The sequence below is a fragment of the Sus scrofa genome, chromosome 15, assembly GCF_054392235.1.
Source record: "Sus scrofa isolate SSC_HxYL_T2T_F1_AM1 chromosome 15, Sscrofa_HxYL_maternal_Yorkshire_Landrace_v2.0, whole genome shotgun sequence".
NCBI classification, from domain to species: Eukaryota; Metazoa; Chordata; class Mammalia; order Artiodactyla; family Suidae; genus Sus; species Sus scrofa.
This window is the reverse complement of record NC_139397.1, coordinates 102520428-102540308: the sequence shown is the minus strand read 5'-3', so window position 1 is coordinate 102540308 and position 19881 is coordinate 102520428. Positions and strand designations below refer to the sequence as shown.

The 19881-nt window shown below is 37.6% G+C and overlaps 1 long non-coding RNA gene across 2 annotated transcripts in view; it reads left to right on the top strand.

Annotated features, from left to right (window-relative positions):
• The window catches only part of LOC110257183 (uncharacterized), a 95100-nt gene that overhangs the window by 12835 nt on the left and 62384 nt on the right, over positions 1–19881 (top strand). The window lies entirely within an intron of this gene.

Sequence of the window (19881 nt, the reverse complement as noted above, 5' to 3'; positions counted from 1 at the left end):
GAGTTTGTGTAGACTTGGAATTATTTCTTCCTTGAATATTGGTATAATTCACCAAAGAAGCTATCTGGGTCTAGGATTTTATCTATGAGAAAGTTTTTAACTTCGAATTCAACTAAAAAAATAGGAGTTCCTGTCGCAACTCAATGGTTAACAAACCCAACTAGTATCCATGAGGATACAGGTTCAATCCCTGGCGTAGCCCAGTGAGTTGGGGATCTGGAGTTGCTGTGAGTTCTGGTGTAGGTAGCAGACTCGGCTTGCATCTGGTGTTGCTGTGACTGTAGTGTAGGCTGGCAGCTGCAGCTCTGATTAGACCTCTAGCCTGGGAACCTCCTTATGCTGCAGATGCAGCCCTAAAAAAGACAAAAAGACAAAAAAAAAAAAAGATATAGAGCCATTAAGTTTATTTATTTTTAATCTTTTATTTTAAAATTGTGATAGATTCATAGAAATTTAAAAAAGAGAATACAAATATGTCCTGTGAGCCTTCACTCAATTTTTCCCAGTGAGCATATTTTACATAATTATAATGTTAAAACAAAGAAATTGATATTGATATGTTTGCATAGTTCTGTGCCATGGTGTCACCAGCATTACACTCAATATATAGAACTATCTCACCACCACACAAAGGTCTTTTTTATGTCATCTGTTTAGTCACAATATTACCCTCCCCCACCCTATAACCCCTCACCTGACAAACATATTTCCATCTTTTTAATGTTGCCATTTGGAAAATGTTATATAAGCCAGTGACATTTTGACATTTGAGTTTTCATTCAACCTAATTCCCTTTAGATTCATCCAAGTTGTTGCAGATGTCAATAGTTTGTTCCATTGGTTTTGTTTCTAAAAAGTATCCCATGGTATGTTTAAGCATTCCTCTATTGTAGAACATTTTGTTTGTTTTCAGTTTTGGACTATTGCAAATAAAGCTGCTAGAGCGTGATTGCTAGGTTGTATGGTACATGTATGCTTATTTTAAAAAGAAGTTTGTAAACACTTCCAAAATGGCTATACCATCATGCATTTCCACTAGTAATGAATGAGAGTTTCTGTTGGTAAAACAGTGCTCTTATCACAAAACCAAAAGATGGGACTGCACTGCCTGCTCAAGAACAAATGGATTTTCATTTCTTCCTGGGATTTGTGGTGATAAATGAGCTTAATTTCTGGTGGCAATGTCAGCAGAGTTAACTGCATAAGATTGAGAAGAGGCATATGCCACATTTCTTAGTAGTAGGGCTTAGAATTGTGCCAGCCACATAGGACAGAAGCCCTGGGAGGTGCTAATCTACCAGTTAAAGCAGATTCTGGGGCACATACAAATATGAAATAGTATCAAAAGAAAGGGCAAACATGGGAGAAAACATCCAAGAAAGATGAGCTCTCATCAAGAATTGTAAACCTGGTATATATTTGTATAAGTCAGACATCAGTGATAAGCACTATATGAGAAATTGGTTTATTTCTTCTTTTAAAACACCTAATTTAAGGAGTTCCTGTTGTAGTGCAGCGGAAATGAATCTGACTAGTTTCCGTGAGGATGTAGGTTCGATTCCTGGCCTTGCTCAGTGGGTGGGAGATCCCGCATTGCCATAACTGTGGTGTAGTTTGCAGGTGCTGCGCGGATCCTGCGTTGCTATGGCTGTGGTGTATGCAGGCAACTGTATATCTGATTCGACCCCTAGCCTGGGAACTTTCTATATATGCCTCAGATGTGGCCCTAAAAAGCCCCCCCGCAAAAAAAAAAATCCCCAAAACAAAAAATAACCCCCCTCAAAAACCATCTTTTTTTTTTTTTTTTTTTGTCTTTTTGCCATTTCTTGGGCCGCTCCTGCGGCATATGGAGGTTCCCAGGCTAGGGGTCTAATCGGAGGTGTAGCCACCAGCCTACTCCAAAGCCACAGCAACGCGGGATCGGAGCCACGTCTGCAACCTTCACCACAGCTCATGGCAACGCCAGATCGTTAACCCACTGAGCAAGGCCAGGGATCGAACCCGCAACCTCATGGTTCCTAGTCGGATTCGTTTCTGCTGCCACGACGGGAACTCCAAAAACCGTCTAATTTAAAATAAGAGGTGAAGAAGGGGTAAAGCAAAGGAACCAACACTGTTTTATATCATAATGTAATATACTTATTCTCTGTGAGAGAGATAACCTTATACATTTTGTTGCAGTTAAAAGCTTTTTTTTTCCTATGAAAGAATCAATTAGGTCTAAAAAGAGGGGAGATTTTGCATGAAAGGAAATGGGAGATTTAAGCATTACAAAAGGAACTTTAAATATGTATACTGAAAATATATAAAGGAATAAAGCAGAATAAAAGTTTAGGAGTTCTCATTGTGGTGCAGTGGAAACGAATCCGACTAGGAACCATGAGGTTGCCGGTTTGATCCCTGGCCTTGCTTAGTGGGTTAAGAGATCCAGCGTTGCCGTGAGCTGTGGTGCAGGCCACAGATGCAGCTCAGATCTGGCATAGGCTGGTGGCTACAGCTCTGTTTAGACCTCTAGCCTGGGAACCTCCATATGCCGTGGGTGTGGCCCTAAAACGACAAAAAAAAAAAAAAAAAAAAAAAAAAAAAGTTTAGCTTATGTTTGTCTCAGACTTATTCCTTGCAGGTTTACTTCTCAGAAAGGGATTTGACCTTTTGCTAATTTTCATAGAAATCAGCCTTAGCTGAGTATTTAAGGACCTCAAATCCTGGTAGAATTTTAAGGTGATAGATCAAGCCACTGGTTCCACATGTGCAACCACGAGCTTTACATCCTGAGCCTTGATCATGGCATTAGGGACTAGTGTTTTTGAAGTCAAAATCCCACAGCACTAGGGCCAGGATGGTCTTTCTGAGTTTAATATCTGCCCTTCTAGATGCCTGGGTCCTAGCCCAGGATGTGATAGGTAATGGAAGACCTGCACAACTACTACTTCTTTCTTAGGAGTTTTATACAGCCCTGGAGTAATTGATATTGTTCGATTAACAATTGGCCCCCCAAAGTAGGGCGTCTGGCCCAGCATACCAAGGCACCACAGATGAAAGTCCTACTGCAGAAGTGGGAAAAGCCCAAATAGGGCAGTACGACTAGTTTCAAGGACTGGAATAGAAAATGCCAACTCGTTGCAGGAACTAGTCCTTCAAAGTCCCAAGTTTCTTAAGCAATACACTTGCTAAGAATGTCAAGACCTGGGGAGATACCAACTGTCAATATTCTATGCCTGTTAATAAGGCCTGACAGGGAGTTGCACAGGAGGTGAAGCAGAAGAGGAGAGGTCAACTGGAACTGGAAGTGAAACTACTAATGGAATATTCTGATGGTGGAATGGGTGAAGATTTTTGTTTGTTTGTTTTTGCTTTCTAGAGCTGCACTTGTGACACATTGAAATTCCCAGGTAGGGGTCAAATTGGAGCTGTAACTGCCAGCCTATGCCACAGCCACAGCAACTTGGGACCCGAGTTGCATCTGTGACCTGCACCACAGCTCATGGCAATGCTGGATCCCCGACCCATCGAGCTAGGCCAGGGATTGAACCTGTATCCTCGTGGATATTAGTCAGATTTGTTTCTGCTGGGCCACAATCTCTCCTTTTCTCTCCTACCCCAACTTGGTCAATCAGTTAGGAAGCCTAGACTACATCCTGTGCCAGTGGCTGGATGGACACCAATGTGGAGGCACTGCTATCTCCTGACCCACTGTTGTGGCCACCCAACCAGGGCCATGCCCATCTTCTACCTTGTCCCTTGTAATATTGCACTTCTGGGCACAGACACTCTGTCACATGGACACTACACTTACCATTCTTATTACACATGCACTCATTCTTATCTCTATTGTGTGGGAGCGTGTGGTGGCAACAGGAGAAGTTCTAGAAATTTATTTATGGTTTGGTGGATCAGATAGCACACAGTTTATGGTTCAGTTTACTTGGTAGCCCAGGGTCAGGCATTTACTATCTACCAGGGTCTAGGAGAAAGCTGAGAGCTAATTTCACATTGGTAAAAGAGGATACAGCTTCCGTATAACAAAACTCTAAAGGCTAGGCTGTGATTCTTCTATTGGGGCATATCAGAAGCACCTCATAGTGTCTCTGTCTGCCAAAGGCACTTTCTTTTTTTTTCTCTGGGGCCACACCCGTGGCATATGAATGTTCCCAGGCTAGGGGTCCAATAGGAGCTGTAGCTGCCAGCCTAGGCCAGAGCCACACCAACACCAGATCTGAGCCGTATCTGTGGCCTACACCACAGCTCAGGGCAACACCAGATCCTTAACCCACTAAGCAAGGCCAGGGATGGAACCCGCAACCTCATGGCTCCTAGTCAGATTTGTTAACCACTGAGCCACGACAGGAACTCCAACACTTTCAATATCATTAGTTCTACTGGTCCTAAGTTCCAAGTGATAGGACCATTTGCATCACATCATTAGATCTACTTATTTCAGACTCTTTCTTAACTCAGGTCCATCTAAAAGATGACAAGTCTCATGAATTAATTGATAAATGAGTTGGAGTAAATATTATAAATATTATAAAACATCCAAATACTATAAATATTGCCTCCAAAATTCCAGAAGCCACAAAATGTTTAACTTCTTCTTTCATGACAGATGGAGAAATCATACCATTATACTATTTATACCACTTATAGCATTATAACATATCAACTCATACCATTATACTACTTTAAGAGAAATATTTCAACATGTCCTAGGCCACTGGACCTCTAGAAATTTTACCAGTGTAGCACATCCTGTATTCTCTTGCATGTATATGTCTTAGTAAGGCCTGGTATATTCTATTTACCTGCTCCACATTAATATAATGGATCAGTATCAGTATTATGGTCTTTAGGATATCAGGATGATCAAAGCCCCACTAGACCATATTAGGGTAATAGGAGATTTGACTTAATCCTGGGATAAGATTATAAAAAATATATTGTTGTCAGTGCCAGGTACCTGCAAATTGCTTCTGTTTGCTCTTATCCAGTTGAAAAAACCCAGAGTTTAACAGGTTAACAGCTGCATACCATGCCAAAGACTGTGCTAGATTTTTTTCAGCTAAGAAAATATATTTGAAAATATAACTTCCTTGGCATCACTATTTTTTTTTCTCCAAGAGTCAATGACTTTTGACCCAGCCAAAAGACAAGTTAAATGAGGACATATTAGGAACTACTAACCCTGCCTGTCTCAGGCCTTTAATGGTAGTACTAGTGTTGAAATTCACCCAGAGATGTGATCTTGCTTTTAGATTGCTTTCTTTGTGTCTGTGTGCAACAGTTTCAGATGTTTCCATTTGGCCCTTTCTATCATAAAAGCCCCGCCTCCCCTCAAGGAACCAACTCCAGGGATTCTGAGATTGTACCAGTTACCAAGCATATCTATTTATGTTACAGATTCTAGGATGGGGGAAATAACCACAGGATGGGTCCACATCCTCTTGGCCCACTAATTAGACTCAGGCTAAAACTCCGTAAATCCTACTTTGCTTAGTGGATCATGGTGGCATGCCGAGTTTCCAGGATCAGCGAAAACTCAGAACTAGTATCTGAAAATTCCCAGAAGACCTGGTTATTTCACTTTTGCAAGGGCTTTTGGCAAAAGGGCACTAGTCTCCCTCGGGAGGGCCCATAGATAAAAATCACAGTATATTTCCGTTGTCATGTTGTAGGAATTTCTGTCAACTGAGGGACTCTATGTTTGGGAGCTGGTTATGTCTGGGAGCCAGGTAAGAGCCAGATAAGAATTCCAACTATGGTGACTTGAGTTATTTTTCTGCTCTGCAGACCTAGAAGCTGTCCTTCTATAAATGTCAAACAGTACTTTAGTAGCAGCCTATCTTTTTTATTTATTGGGACCTGTAGTCAATTAAGCATTGCTACAGATAACTTCGGGTCAAAATACTTTGATTTTCATTCCACCGTCATAATGATTGTACCCTTCTATCTCTGCCAGCTGAACTCTACCACCTGGTCTCTACTGTTCTGGGATCTTAATCTTAATGAGATCAAGCAGCCCATTTCTACTACAACCTTCCCCACCATTTCTAACCTATAGAATGTACCACACAGAGCTCTTTGAGGATGCTGCTGCCCCTCTTCCCAGTGCATTTATTAATACTTTGGTGAAGGTAATATTCTTTTGATTCTCCTGAAGGGATGGTTTGGGAGTGACAGAGTATAATAGCTCCATTTCAATTTACCCATTTTCCTGAGCACTTAGACTCCTACCTCTACAATATTCCAAGGAAGTTCAACATTCTGATCTCATTAGCCACACACCATCATTTAATCCAGGCTTCATTTAGTAAACCTAACAGATTATTAAGACTACTTCAGGTGTTAAAGACAAAATATTAAATGAGAAAGTGCGCTTATGTCAATGAATTTGGCCCCACTGAGTCATATATTCTGGACCTCTTGGTCTAAATATCCTTGGAATTAATTTTCCACATGCTCTCCAGGGTCCTGTCAGTATAAATGGAAAGTTCTATTTTTTAATTTTTAATTATTTTTCTTGAAATTTAACAAAATTTATAATAATTTTAGATTTATGGAAAAGGAACAAAGATAGTAGAGTTTCTTCACCTAGCTTTTCCAATGCTAACATCTTACAAAGTCATGGGATATTTGTGAAACTAAGGTTTCAACATTGGTACTATACCATTAGCTCTGCTGTTTTATTTTTTTCTTAATTAATTTATTTAAAAAAATTTAGGTCATGCCCATGGCATGTGGAAGTTTGGCAAAAGGGCACTGGTCCCCCCTTGAACCTGTGGCCAGGCATCGAACCTGTGCCACAGCAGCAATCCAAGCTACTGCAGTGACAACACTGAATCTTTAATCTGCTGTTCCACAAGAGTACTCCTCTACTACTCATTTGGATTTCCCCAGTTTTTCCCACTAATAACCCTTTTTGTGAACATGCTGTTACTTGCTGTAGCAGGTCTTCTGCTGCTCCATCTGGACTATGTTGGGATCCAACCCTTGTTATGGGCCTAGAATGAATTAGTGGTAGGGATGCGTCTGTTCTAAGAACATCATTATCAGGAACCCAAAACACCAATATACAAGGTTGGAAAAACAACAAGATTGCTTCAGGAAAAATTCACATTTGAAAAAATGTATAATAGGAAACAGACATAAACACATCAAAATCCTGAGCATATATCATATCCTGTAAGATGGGAAAAGCAAAGCAGGAAAATTAAGTTTTGTGGTTAACAAATATGAGAGCTCCCTGAAGTGGTCTTTTTACCACATTTTCCATGGTTTCTCTTTCTACTTTTTGAGAAAATTCTCCTTTCCTGTTATCCTCTATACCCCATCTGAATGGCCACTATGAAGAAAAGTGAAAAGAATCAATTTAAAGGATAATGAGAGAAATAAATTGAAAACCAGGAAATGGCTAACATGTATGGTATGAGCTATAAACCAGGCACTGTTTGAAGTACTTTTCACACAATAATTCATTTAATTCTTATAAAATCCTCTGAGGTAGAAATTATTGTGTCAGTTTTACAGAGGGGGAAGTGAGGCACAAAGAATTCACTACCTTGCCAAAGGGTGTGCAGCTAGTGGGGACAGAACTGGAATTTGAATTTGGATAGCCAGGTTCAAGAGTTTGCTTTTTTGGGACAGGTGTAATGCTGGCCTCGTAAAATGAGTTGGGAGGTGTATTTTTTCCTTGATTTTTAAAGGTAGATTTATTTATTTATTTATTTTTTAAATGTAGATTTATTTTTATTTTTTCCTTAAATATTTTGTGAAGTCACATTGAATTTACATGGACTTGGAACTCTTTATAAAAAGGTTTTCATATAATTTTAAAATTATATATATTTCTTTATTAGGATATTTGGATTTTCCATTTCTTGAGTAATTTTTGTCTTTCAAGTAGCTTGTCCATTTTATTTAATTTGTAAAATTTATTGGTACAAAATTATACATACTATTCCCTTATTATCCTTAGTGTCTAGGGAATACATAGTGATCCTCCTGTTTCATTCCTGACCTTGGTTAATTGTACCTTATTTTTATCATTTTTCTTGATTAAACTAATGACTGATAAATTTTTTGGATCTTTTTGAAAAATCAGGGTTTGTTTTAATTTTTGTTTTTTTATTTTATTGATTTTTTTCTTTTTATTGTCTTTTTTTGCTCTTGTTGGGTTTAATTGATCTAAATGTTTTACTTAAGATGGAAGTTTAAGTTATTGATTTGAGACATTTGTTCTTTTTCTAGAATAAATATATAAAGCTATAAATTCCTTTTTTTACTATATTGAAGTATAATTGACAAAATTATGATTTATTGATATACATATTTATTGTGAAATAATTCCTACCACTGAATTAACACATTCATCACTTATTTACTTTGTTGTTGTTGTTGTTAACATATAAATTTTATGTTAGCAAATACCAGTGATAAAATACAGAATTATCATCTATAGTCACTATGCTTTACATTAGTGGTATTGTCTGACTTATTCATCTTACACCCGAAAATTTGTACCTTTCTACCAGTCTCTCTATTCTCCCAACGCCCCCCCCCCCCCCCCGCCCTGGCAACTACCATTCTACTCTATTTTTCTATAAATTTGAATGTTTTTTAATTCCACATAGAAGTAATACAATGCATTGTTTGTCTTGTGTGTGGTTTATTTCACTCAGCATAATGCTCTCCAGATTTATCCGTGTTGTTTCAAATGGCAGGATTTTCTTGTTTTTTAAAAACTGAATAATATTCGTGTGTGTGTGTGTATGTATATATATGTATGTATCTATCTTTCACATTTCCCTTATCCATTCATCTAATGGCAGACACTTACGTTGTTTCCATATCTTGGCTGCTATGAATCATGTTTTAATGCACCAGTACAAATATCTTTTTGAGTAATGATTTCATTTCCTTTGGTTATATATCCAGAAGTGGGACTGCTGGGTCATATGGTAATTGTTTTAAACTTTTTTTAGCTGTGTAGTTTTCTAAGAGATTTTATTTTATTTATTTATTTTTGGCCATGCTCATGGCACATGGAAGTTCCTGGGCGAGGGTTTGAGTCAGTCCACAGCAGTAACCCAAGCCAATGCAGTGACAATGCCAGATCTTTAACCCACTGTGCCACAAGGGAACTCTTCTTTTTGACTTTTTGAGTAATCTCTGCACTGTTTTCCATAGTGGTTTTACCAATTTACATTCCTATCAACAGTTTCACAATGATTCCCTTTTTTGCACATCTTTGCCAAAATTTATTTCTTATCTTTTTTTCTTTTTATGGTTGTGCACCTGTGGCAATGGAAGTTCTCAGGTTAGGGTTTGAATTGGATCTGTAGCTGCAGCGCTATACCACGGCCATGGCAACACCAGATTCAAGCCACTCCTGCAGCAACACAAGATCCTTAACCCACATCCTTATGGACATTCTTAACCTGCTGAGCCACAACAGGAACTCCTATTTCTTGTCTTTTTGATAACAGACGTACTGACAAGAGTGAGATGATAACTTACTGGTTTTGATTTGCATTTCCCTGATAATTAGTGATGTTGAGCACCTTTTCATGTACCTGTTGGATATTTTTATGTCTTCTTTGGGAAAATGTCTATTTAGCTCTTTGCCCATTTTATAATTGGGTTACTATTATTATTTTTTTTTTTGATAGTTGTATGAGTTCCTTGTATATTTTGGGAATTAACTCCTTACCAGAGATGTGGTTTGCAAATATTTTCTCATATTTGGTAGGTTGCCTTTTCATTTTGTTGATGGTTTCTTTTGGTGAGCTGAGCTTTTAATCTGATACAGTCCCATTTATTTGTTTTTGCTTTTGTTGGCTTTGTTTTGGTGTCAAATCAAAAAAATCATAGCCAAGACCAATATCAAGGAGCTCACCATCTGTTTTCTTCTAAAAGTCTAATGGTTTCAGGTCTTATGTTCCAGTTTTTAGTCCATTTTGAGTTTTGTGTATGGTGTAAGAGAGTAGTGCAGTTTCATTCCTTTACATGTGGCTGTCCAGTTTTCCCAATACCATTTATTAAAAAAGACTATCTTGGGAGTTCCCGTCGTGGCGCAGTGGTTAACGAATCCAACTAGGAACAATGAGGTTGTGGGTTCGGTCCCTGCGCTTGCTCAGTGGGTTAAGGATCGGGCGTTGCTGTGAGCTGTGGTGTAGGTTGCAGACGCGGCTCGGATCCCGTGTTGCTATGGCAATGGCGTAGGCCAGTGGCTACAGCTCGACTAGACCCCTAGCCTGGGAACCTCCATATGCCACGCGAGCAGCCCAAGAAATAGCAAAAAGACAAAAAATAAAAATAAAAAAATAAAGATAAAAAGACTATCTTTTCTTCATTGTATATTCTTCTCTATTTTGTCCTAAATGAACTGATCATATATGAGTGAGTTTAATTCTGGGCTCTCTAGTCTATTCCTTTGATCTATATGCCTTTTTTTAAAAAAGTGCCAATGCATTACTGATTTAACTACTATAGCTTTGCAGTATAGTTTGAAATCAAGAACTATAATGTCTCAAGCTTTGTTGTTCTTTCTCAAGATTGCTTTGGCTATTTGAGGTCTTTTTTGGTTCTGTATGAATTTCAAGATTATTTCATTTTTGCAAAAAATGCCATTGGAATTTTGATAAGGGTTGCACTAAATCCGTAGGCTGCTTTGGGTAGTATGGGCATTTTAACAGTATTAACTCTCTCAATCCATGAGCATGAAACATCTTTCCATTTGATTGTGTTTTTTTTTTTTTTTCAGTTTCTTTCTAGTTTTATAGTTCACAGGTTACAGACCTTTCACCTCCTTGGTTGAATTTATTCCTAGAAATTTTATTCCTGCTAAGGCATTTGTAAAGGAAGTCATTTTCTTAATTTTTCTTCTGATATATGTTGTTATATGTTGTTAGAGTATAAAAACACAACTGATTTTTGTATCTTGATTTTGTATTCTGCAAACTTACTGAATTTGTTTATTAGTTGTAATAGGTTTTGGGTGCAGTCTTTAGTATTTTCTGTATATAAAATGTTATCTGCAAATATAGGCAATTTTACTTTTTCCTTTTGAATTTGGATGTATTTTTTTTCTTGCCTATTTGCTCTGGCTAGGATTTCTAATACTGAATAAAAGTGATGAGAATGTCTTCCTGATTTTAGAGAAAAGGCTTTCAGCTTTTTTACTATTGAGTACAATTTTATCTGTGGGCCTGTCGCATAAGGCCTTTATTATTTTCAGATATTTTCCTTCTATACCAAGTTTGTTGTGAGTTTTTATCAAGAAAGAATGTGGGATTTTGTCAAATATTTTTTCAGTATCTATTGAGGTGATCATATGATTTTTATCTTTTATTACGTTAATGGGTTAATATTAAATTTGTTTATATATGTTGAACCATTCATGTGTTCCAGGGAAAAATCCCACTTAATCATGGTGTTTGATTCTTTACATGTATTGTTGGGATTGGTTTGGTGATATTTTGCTGAAGATCTTTGCATCTGTATTCATTAGGGATATTGACCTGTAATTTTCTTTTCTTATATTGGCCATATCTGGCTTTGTAGGAGGTTAATGCTGGTCTTGTAAAAAATAAGTTTGGAAATGTTCCCTTCTCTTTAATTTTTTGGAAGAGTTTGAAAAGGATTTGTGATAATTCTTTTTAGAATATTTTGTAGAATTCACCTGTGAAGCTATCTGTTCCTGGGCTTTTCTTTGGTGGGAAATTTTTGACTATTGATTCAGTCTCCCCACTAGTAATGAGTTTATCAAATTTTCTATTTCTTCATGATTAGTTTTGGTAGGCTGAATGTTTTTAGAAATTTATTAATTTCTTCTAGGTTATCTAATTTGTTGGCATATGATTGTTCACAGTAGTCTCTTATGATTCTTTGTTTTATTGTGTTATCAATTGTAATGTCTCCTCTTTCATTTATATAATTTTTAAGTCCTATCTCATTTTCTCTTGGCAAGTCTAGCTAATGGCTTAAGTATTTTGTTTATATTTTCAAAAAACCAGTTCTTTGTTTCATTGTTCTTTTCAGGTTCCATTTCATTTTTTTCTGCTATGATCTTATTTCTTTCCTTCTACAAACTGTGGGCTTAATTTGGTTCTTCTTTTTCTACTTCCTTGAGGTGTAAAGTTAGGTTGTTTAGATAAGGTCTTTCTTTTTTCATAAAGTAGGCATTTAATGCTATAAACTTCCCTCTTAGAATGCTTTTGCAGCATCCCATAAGTTTTGGTATGTTATATGTCCATTTTCATTTGTCTCAAAGTCTTTTTCTCTTTTGATTTCTTCTTTGACCCACTGGATGTTTAGCAGCATGTTGTTTAATTGCAATATATTTTTGAATTTTCCAGTTTTATTTTTGTAATTGGTTTCTAGATTTATATCATTGCAGTTGGAAAAGATGTTTGATATGAGTTTTACCTTCTTAAATTACTGATTTGTTTTTTGGCCCAACATATGATCTGTCCTAGAGAATGATAGGTATATAAGGAGAATGTGCAGTCTGCTTCTGGTTGGCTGAAATTATCTCTCTATATCTGTTAGGTCACAGGTGTACAGCTCTGGGGGTTGCTTCTACATAACTTAAAAACTGCTTTTTTTTTTTTTTTGGAAATTGTCCTGTAGGACTCATGCATGCAAGTTTTGTGAGAATGTGAGAGGTATGACCACCAGCTCCCCCAGTCTCTGTGAGGATCACCATCAGACTAGATACATGTTACATTGCAAGCTGGATCCTAAACCAGCAACTTGTGAAGTATGCAGTCAGATGCCTTTTAGGGAAAGACTCGGAAATTGGTATTTTTACCTGCTCCCTCTGTATTGAGCTCTAAAGGGATAGCCAGGGACAGTGCTCATGCCCACACCTGTTAAAAACTGCTACTTTGGTTGCTTACAGTCCTGTGGGACTTGTGAATCAAATCATGTTGTCTCTTAGAGCCAGGCAATTCAGAGTCCCATCCCTCAGGCAGCAGCTGGAAAGTGGAGCTCCAGAAGCTCTTTTCAGAGAGATACTGGTGACCTGGTTTCATTGTTGAAGTGAGCCAGGAAAGATGGGCATATTTGCCTGTTCCTTTTCCCCGGAACCCCAGGGTGATAGCAGTGGCAAATGTTCATGCACCCTTTAAGAACTGTTTCTTTGTTTCCCACAGTTTTAGGGATCTCATGGATGTAAGCTCTCTTGGCCTTCAAGAGCCAGGTGTCTTGGGGGTCTGTCCCTTGAGTGGGAGTCTTAAAAGTTGGGAGAATTTCTCAGGGAGAAGTTGGAACCAGGGGGTTCCTTCCTGATTGTATGGTGCTGTGTTGAGTGTGGTTTGTGGCAAGAAGGTATCTCAGCTTTTCCTACCTACCTTTGTGAGTACATTTTCACTTGCCCACTGTGTAGGATTTACTCAGCTAGTTCATGGATTTCTTTCAGAGGGAATTGCTCCATGTGTAGCTCCATTTGATACATTGGTGGAAGGAGGGAAATTCTGGAGGCTCTCATGTTGCCATCTTGGTCCCTCTTCCTCTATCAATTTCTTTCTAGTACCATTTTATTAGCATCTCACTTGTGTTTTCATTCTTATTCAGTTAAAAAATATTTTCTAGTTTCCCCTTCTTCTTTGGCCCATGGACTACTTAGATGAAAAAAGGGAATAAACTTGTGCTTACCTCAAATAATTGTTATGAGGAAGAAAAGAACCATTGTAGAAGTGACCCACTTAGGAACAGTGCCTGACACATAATAATTGTTATGCCTACTCTATTATTTTCACTGCCAAATTTACTTCTGAGTTTCCTCATTCTGCTTTAAGAAGAAGCATAAATTTTCTCTCACCTCTGATCCTAAAAATCTTGAAACTCGTTTAAATCACTGCTACTCTTTCATACTCCTTTTTTTTACAACCAGTATAAAATCAAAATGCTTTGAGGGCCTAGACTTTCTTACATCGCTAATATGTATCTGGTTTCTATTTAACCAGAATTTTTATGGATAAGACAGAACCATTATTTATTTTGTGCAACTTCTGCTTGCTTTAGCAGCCATGTGCCCTTTAAATTTTTGTGACTAGAACAAGAAAACAAACAAAAGAATATAGGTGTGTGTGTGTGTTTAAGCTGTCTTTTTCAATCAAAAAGTTTATTTTGGCCATCTTGGAATATATTACTCATTGTAATCACCTTCAAGTTTATGACTCCTTGCTTCTTGGTGAGTTTATTTTATACCTAAAGGAGTTTCTTCAGCAAATACTGTTTCCAGGGTTTATTTATTTTTCCCCTTCTCAATATTTTAAAACATCAAATAGAACTAAATACGCCTTTTGCCTAAATTAATATATACTCAAAACTATTATTAAATAAAAATTTTAAATTTCAAATGCATACTAATATGCAGAGAATCCTCCTCAATGTTGAATGGAGATGATAACTAAAAAGGACAAGCATTCTTTATCTCTAAATGAGGGAATAGAATTTCAGGGAAGGGAGCAGGCAATGAAAGGCTCTTTGAAATTTTTAAACAGTGAACTACTGTATCCTATCTGTCTGGATACAAGTGCCTGACCAGGTGATGATACCTTTTTGACTTGTTATATCTAATAGCAGCCTCTCACATATTGATATAGGCTTCTATCCTGTTCTCCACTGAAAGGTTTTAATTTTTGTAATAGACGTTTCAACAAGAGCTTAGTATTAGATCGAACAATTATTTTGGCATAACTGATCACAAAAATCTGATATGTTCTCTCAATAGTAGTGGATACTTTAATGCAATTACTCTATTTATAAGAAAGTTTTAGAGCATCATAATGAAATCAGCATTATTCTGTAGTTAATTCTATTGCCATAATTTTTTTTTATTTGAAAGGTTAGTTCTTGCCAAATCAAGATCAATTTATTGTGCAAAGACCCAGTCTACTTGTAAAAATGTTCTCTTCAATACCTTTCCCTTTATTAATCAGCAATGTTAATTAGTTGAATAACTTTTTACAAAATATTTATTTTTCATTTTTTTTTTTTTAGGGCTGCACCTATAGGCATATGGAAGTTCCCAGCTGGGGGTCAAAACAAAGCTGCAGCTGCTAGCCTATACCACAGACACATTCAATGCCACATCCAAGCCGTGTCTGAGACCTACACCTCAGCACATGGCAATGACAGATCCTTAACCCACTGAGTGGAACCAGAGATCTAATCTGCATCCTCATGGATACTAATCGGGTTTATTATCACTGAGCCACAACAGGGACTCCTTAAAAAATTTTTCTTTTGGTCATTTTAGGGCCACACCCATGTCATATGGAGGTTCCCAGGCTAGGGGTTGAATTGGAACTGTAGCTGTTGGCCTCCACCACAGCCACAGCAACGTGGGATCCAAGGCCCTTCTGTAACCTACACCACAGCTCACAGGAGCACCTGTTCCTTAACCCACTGAGCAAGGCCAGGGATTGAACCTGCCTCCTCTGCCTCCTCATGGGTACTTGCCAGTCAGATTCGTTTCTGCTGAGCCATGATGGGAACTCCCCCTTAAAAATTCTTTTAAAAGTTCTTTGATGTATATTTGATTTATAATCTTGTGGTAATTTCTGCTATATGACAGAGTGATCCAAGTATATATATACACATATCCATTCTTTTTTCAGAAGTATATATATATATATATATACACACACACACACACACACACACACACACACACACACACACACATCTGTTCTTTTTCCCATTTAGATTATCACAGAATATCGGGTGGAGTTTTCTGTGCTATATAGGTCCTTGTTGGGCAATCATTCCATACACTACAATATTAATATGCTAATCCCAAACCTTCAACCCACTGAGTAACTTTTTAAATTTACAAAGCTAAGGGGTGGAATGTCACCAAGTTGACTGAAGCAAACATCTGTCATTATGCCTATCTCTTCCTATCTTCATTATTATTGTTTTTGTTCAATTCATAAAAATGCCACTGAGCCAGCAAAGAGTGCCAACCACTATTAATAGAGCAAAATGAGCTACCAAATTATGCTGTGAGAGAAAAGTGTTTTTCCAGAGAGCAAGCCTTCACTTCATATAGGATTTTTGTTTGAAAAATCATTGTATGTGATAACTGGTCCTTGAGGATACCTAGAAGTTTTCAATATTCTTTTCTACATTCTTAAACACTAAAAGTTTTGTTTGATTTTGTTTCTACTTTATCAATTTGTCAGTTGTAAAAAAAAAAAAAACCTTCAAGTATGCAGGATATATCTGAGGGAAAAAAATCTTTAAACACTTCAATCAGTCTTAAGGACATAAAGTATGACCTAGGGCCTCTTGGGGACTCCAGTATCTTTTCACATATCCATGAGGTCAAATACACTTTCATAATAATGAGATGTTAATTGTGTTTTGTTCACTCTCATTCTGTTACAAGTATATAGTGAAATTTCCCAGTGGCCACATGATATGTCATATCATAGCAGACTGAATGTAGAAATGCATATAAAAATCTAGCCCTCTTTTATAAAACCAGACATAAACAAAATTTATAGAAATGTAAAATACTGTCATCTTCATTAATTTGGGGGGAATTTTTCATAAACATATATTTTAATATGTAATGGATTTGTCATTTTAAAATGAATAAAATGTTTTTAAATGTTTAGTTTAATTTCTAATATTAATAGACAATAGACATAAACTAAGGCTTTTTGAAGTTCTCTCTTTTTTTTTTTTGCTTTTTAGGGCTGCACTAGTGGCATATGGAGGTTCCCAGGCTAGGGGTCCAATTGGAGCTACAGCTGCCAGCCTACTGCACAGCCACAGCAACATGAGATCTGAGCCACATCTGCGATCTACACCACAGCTGCTTGCTGGCCTACACCACAGCCATAGCAATGCGAGAATCAAGCCGCATCTGTGACCTACACCACAGCTCATGGCCAGCAACACCCAGATCCTTAACCCACTGAGCGAGACCAGGGATCGAACCCGCAACCTCATGGTTTCTAGTCAGATTCGCTTCTGCTGAGCCACAATGGGAACTCCTGAAATTCTCAGTTTTTAAGGGTGTAAAAGGATCTTGAGACAAGAGTTTGAGAACCACTGGTCAATCCAAGTGCCAAGTAGACTTAATTTTCCCATTCTATCCCAAGAATTGTGTAGCTGAATATTTACCTAACACTCTTACTCATTTTAATGATCTCAACTCCATTTTTAGTTTGTGTATCCTATGTATCTCCATTTCCCTCTCTAGCTCTAGATTCACTGCCAGATCAATCACCTTGGTTTCTTCTTCTTCTTCTTTTTTTTTTTTTTTGTCTTTTTGCCTTTTAGGGCCGCACCTTCGGCATATGGAGGTTCCCAGGCTAGGGGTCCAAACTGGAGCTACAGCTGCCAGCCTACACCACAGCTACAGTGACACTGGATCCTTAACCACTGAGCAAGGCCAGGGATTGAACCCACTTCTTCATGGATGCTAGTTGGGTTCACTAACCACTGAGCCATGACAGGAACTCCTGGATCAATCACCTTGGATGTTAAATTTTACAAAGTCCTAAACACCTGCAGCAACTTGGTGATTGAAAGGCAAAACTGATTGGAGAGGTATGAAGAAATAAGAGTAGGAAATATGAGCTTCAAAGAACTGAAGTTTTATAGCTGGTAATATTTTTCCTATAACCCCTACATTCATGTAACTAAGGCAATGAGATCTGACTAGAGCTAGAAACTTAATCATTTATAGATGGTTTGTACTATATCAGGTATTCTACTAACTACTTTATGTCTTTTATTACTTTTATTCCTCAGTCTCTTTGGAGGTATGCATAATTGACTCATTTCATGGATGAGGAATCCTAGGTTCAGAACAGTGAAATGATTTGTTCAAGGCAACACAGCTATTTGGTAGAGCTGGAATTCATAACCTGGCCTGATTACCTCCCCAGGCTATCAAAAGCAAGAAAAGACTTTTAATTTCTTTTGTGATATTTCTTCTTCTTTAGGTTTTGCATTGGAAGAGGTCTGGACCATAATAGATTTTTAATAAATAATTTTTGTAGAATAGAGACATAAATTTGACTCAACTAAAGAGGTAAATCCTGCTTAGCTATGTTAAAATTCTTTCTGTTTTCTCTCAGATCATTCCAGCTCCCTGTTCAGAATCAGAATTTCCAACTGTTCCCTCTGCTTATAAAAACATCTTAATCAGGGAGTTCCTGTCGTGGCACAGTGGAAATGAATCCAATGAGGAACCACGAGGTTGCGGGTTCGATCCCTGGCCTCACTCAGTGGGTTTGGGATCCGGTGTTGCCATGAGTTGTGGTGTAGGGTGCAGATGCGGCTCGGTTCTGGCTTTGCTGTGGCTGTGGCGTAGACTGGCAGCTGTAGCTCCAATTAGATCCCTAGCCTGGGAACCTCAATATGCCATGGGTGCGGCCCTAAAAAGCCAAAAAAAAAAAAAGACAAAAACCCCCCACATTTTAATCAGAGATCTTTTAGAATGGGGAGCCACTGACCTTTCAAGGTCAGTGAAAATTAATGAGTAGAAGATAGGCCTGTTTCTTCCAGAATGTAAATTGGAATTAGTTTAGGAGAAACTTAAAATAAATTGCCATCGGAGACTGAAGAGTTATTAGAAATAAGAGCAAATCCCAAGTAGGATTTTTTACATAACATGAAATACATATCTTGAAGTACTTCCCCGCACCCCTTTCTGAAAAGAAATTCTATTTTGCTTTATTAGTCTGTCTAAAACAAGTTGGTTGGTTCTGTTCCACTTTAACAATAAACTTAAAATACATGAACGGTTTCATATCATTAACTTCCAGCTCTATTTGCCATTATAATTGAAACATTAAACAGTAACGGTTATCTTTTTAGAAAGTACTTTGTGTGATTTACCCACCTGACAGATCAAAAAGAGAGTGAATAATTCACAAAAATCCAAACTGATATATTTTGACTATTTACTAATTTTTTTTCTAATAAGAGAAGACTTGAATTTATACTAATCACATCAGTGGTGCGGTGAGGGGGCAACACTAGTCACTTTGCTAATAAAGAATTTAGGTTAACTGAATGCAAAAATTATTAATATGACCTATAATAAGGTCACCTAAATAATTAAGAAAATAGCTTTTAAAAATATTGCTCTCGTTTAATATTAATGACAAAAATTTCCTTATTTAGGAATGTCTTTTCATAATTATTTTATAATTATGAAAAATAAGACGAGTCTCTATTTTCTCTGACCTCATCTGATAATTCATCGCGCGCACGCACGCGTGCACGCACACACACACACATCGTTTTTTCTAGGGCCGCACCTGTGGCATATGGAGGTTCCCAAGCTAGGGGTCTAATCGGAGCTGTAGCCACCAGCCTATGCCAGAGCCACAGCAATGCTAAATCCGAGCTGCATCTGTGACCTACACCACAGCTCACGGCAACACCAGATCCTTAACCCACTGAGCGAGGCCAGGGATCGAACCCGCAACCTCATGGTTCCTAGTCGGATTCGTTAACCACTGCGCCATGAAGGAAACTCCCATGCACATATATTATGACGGGTGTCCTGTACAAACTTTTGTGTACATTTCTCCTTTCTCTCGCTTGAGTGCAAATTTGTAAGGGCAGAGAACCTACCCATTCATCTTTGCACCCTTCAGTGAATAGAGCACAGTGCTTTGCATATTGTGTGTATCCAATAAATATTCAAATGAATAAATTATTACTCATTACACTTGGTAAGGTTTCATTCACAATTATAATTTCATTTCTATATTGGTTTCTTTAGTGGAACCTAGCATCTACAGCCCCAAATTTTGCCTACCTTAGATTGTACTTGTTTGTTTATTTTCAGTCTTTGAATAAATATTACCATAAAATGCAGGAATCATCTAAACAATGATTAAATTT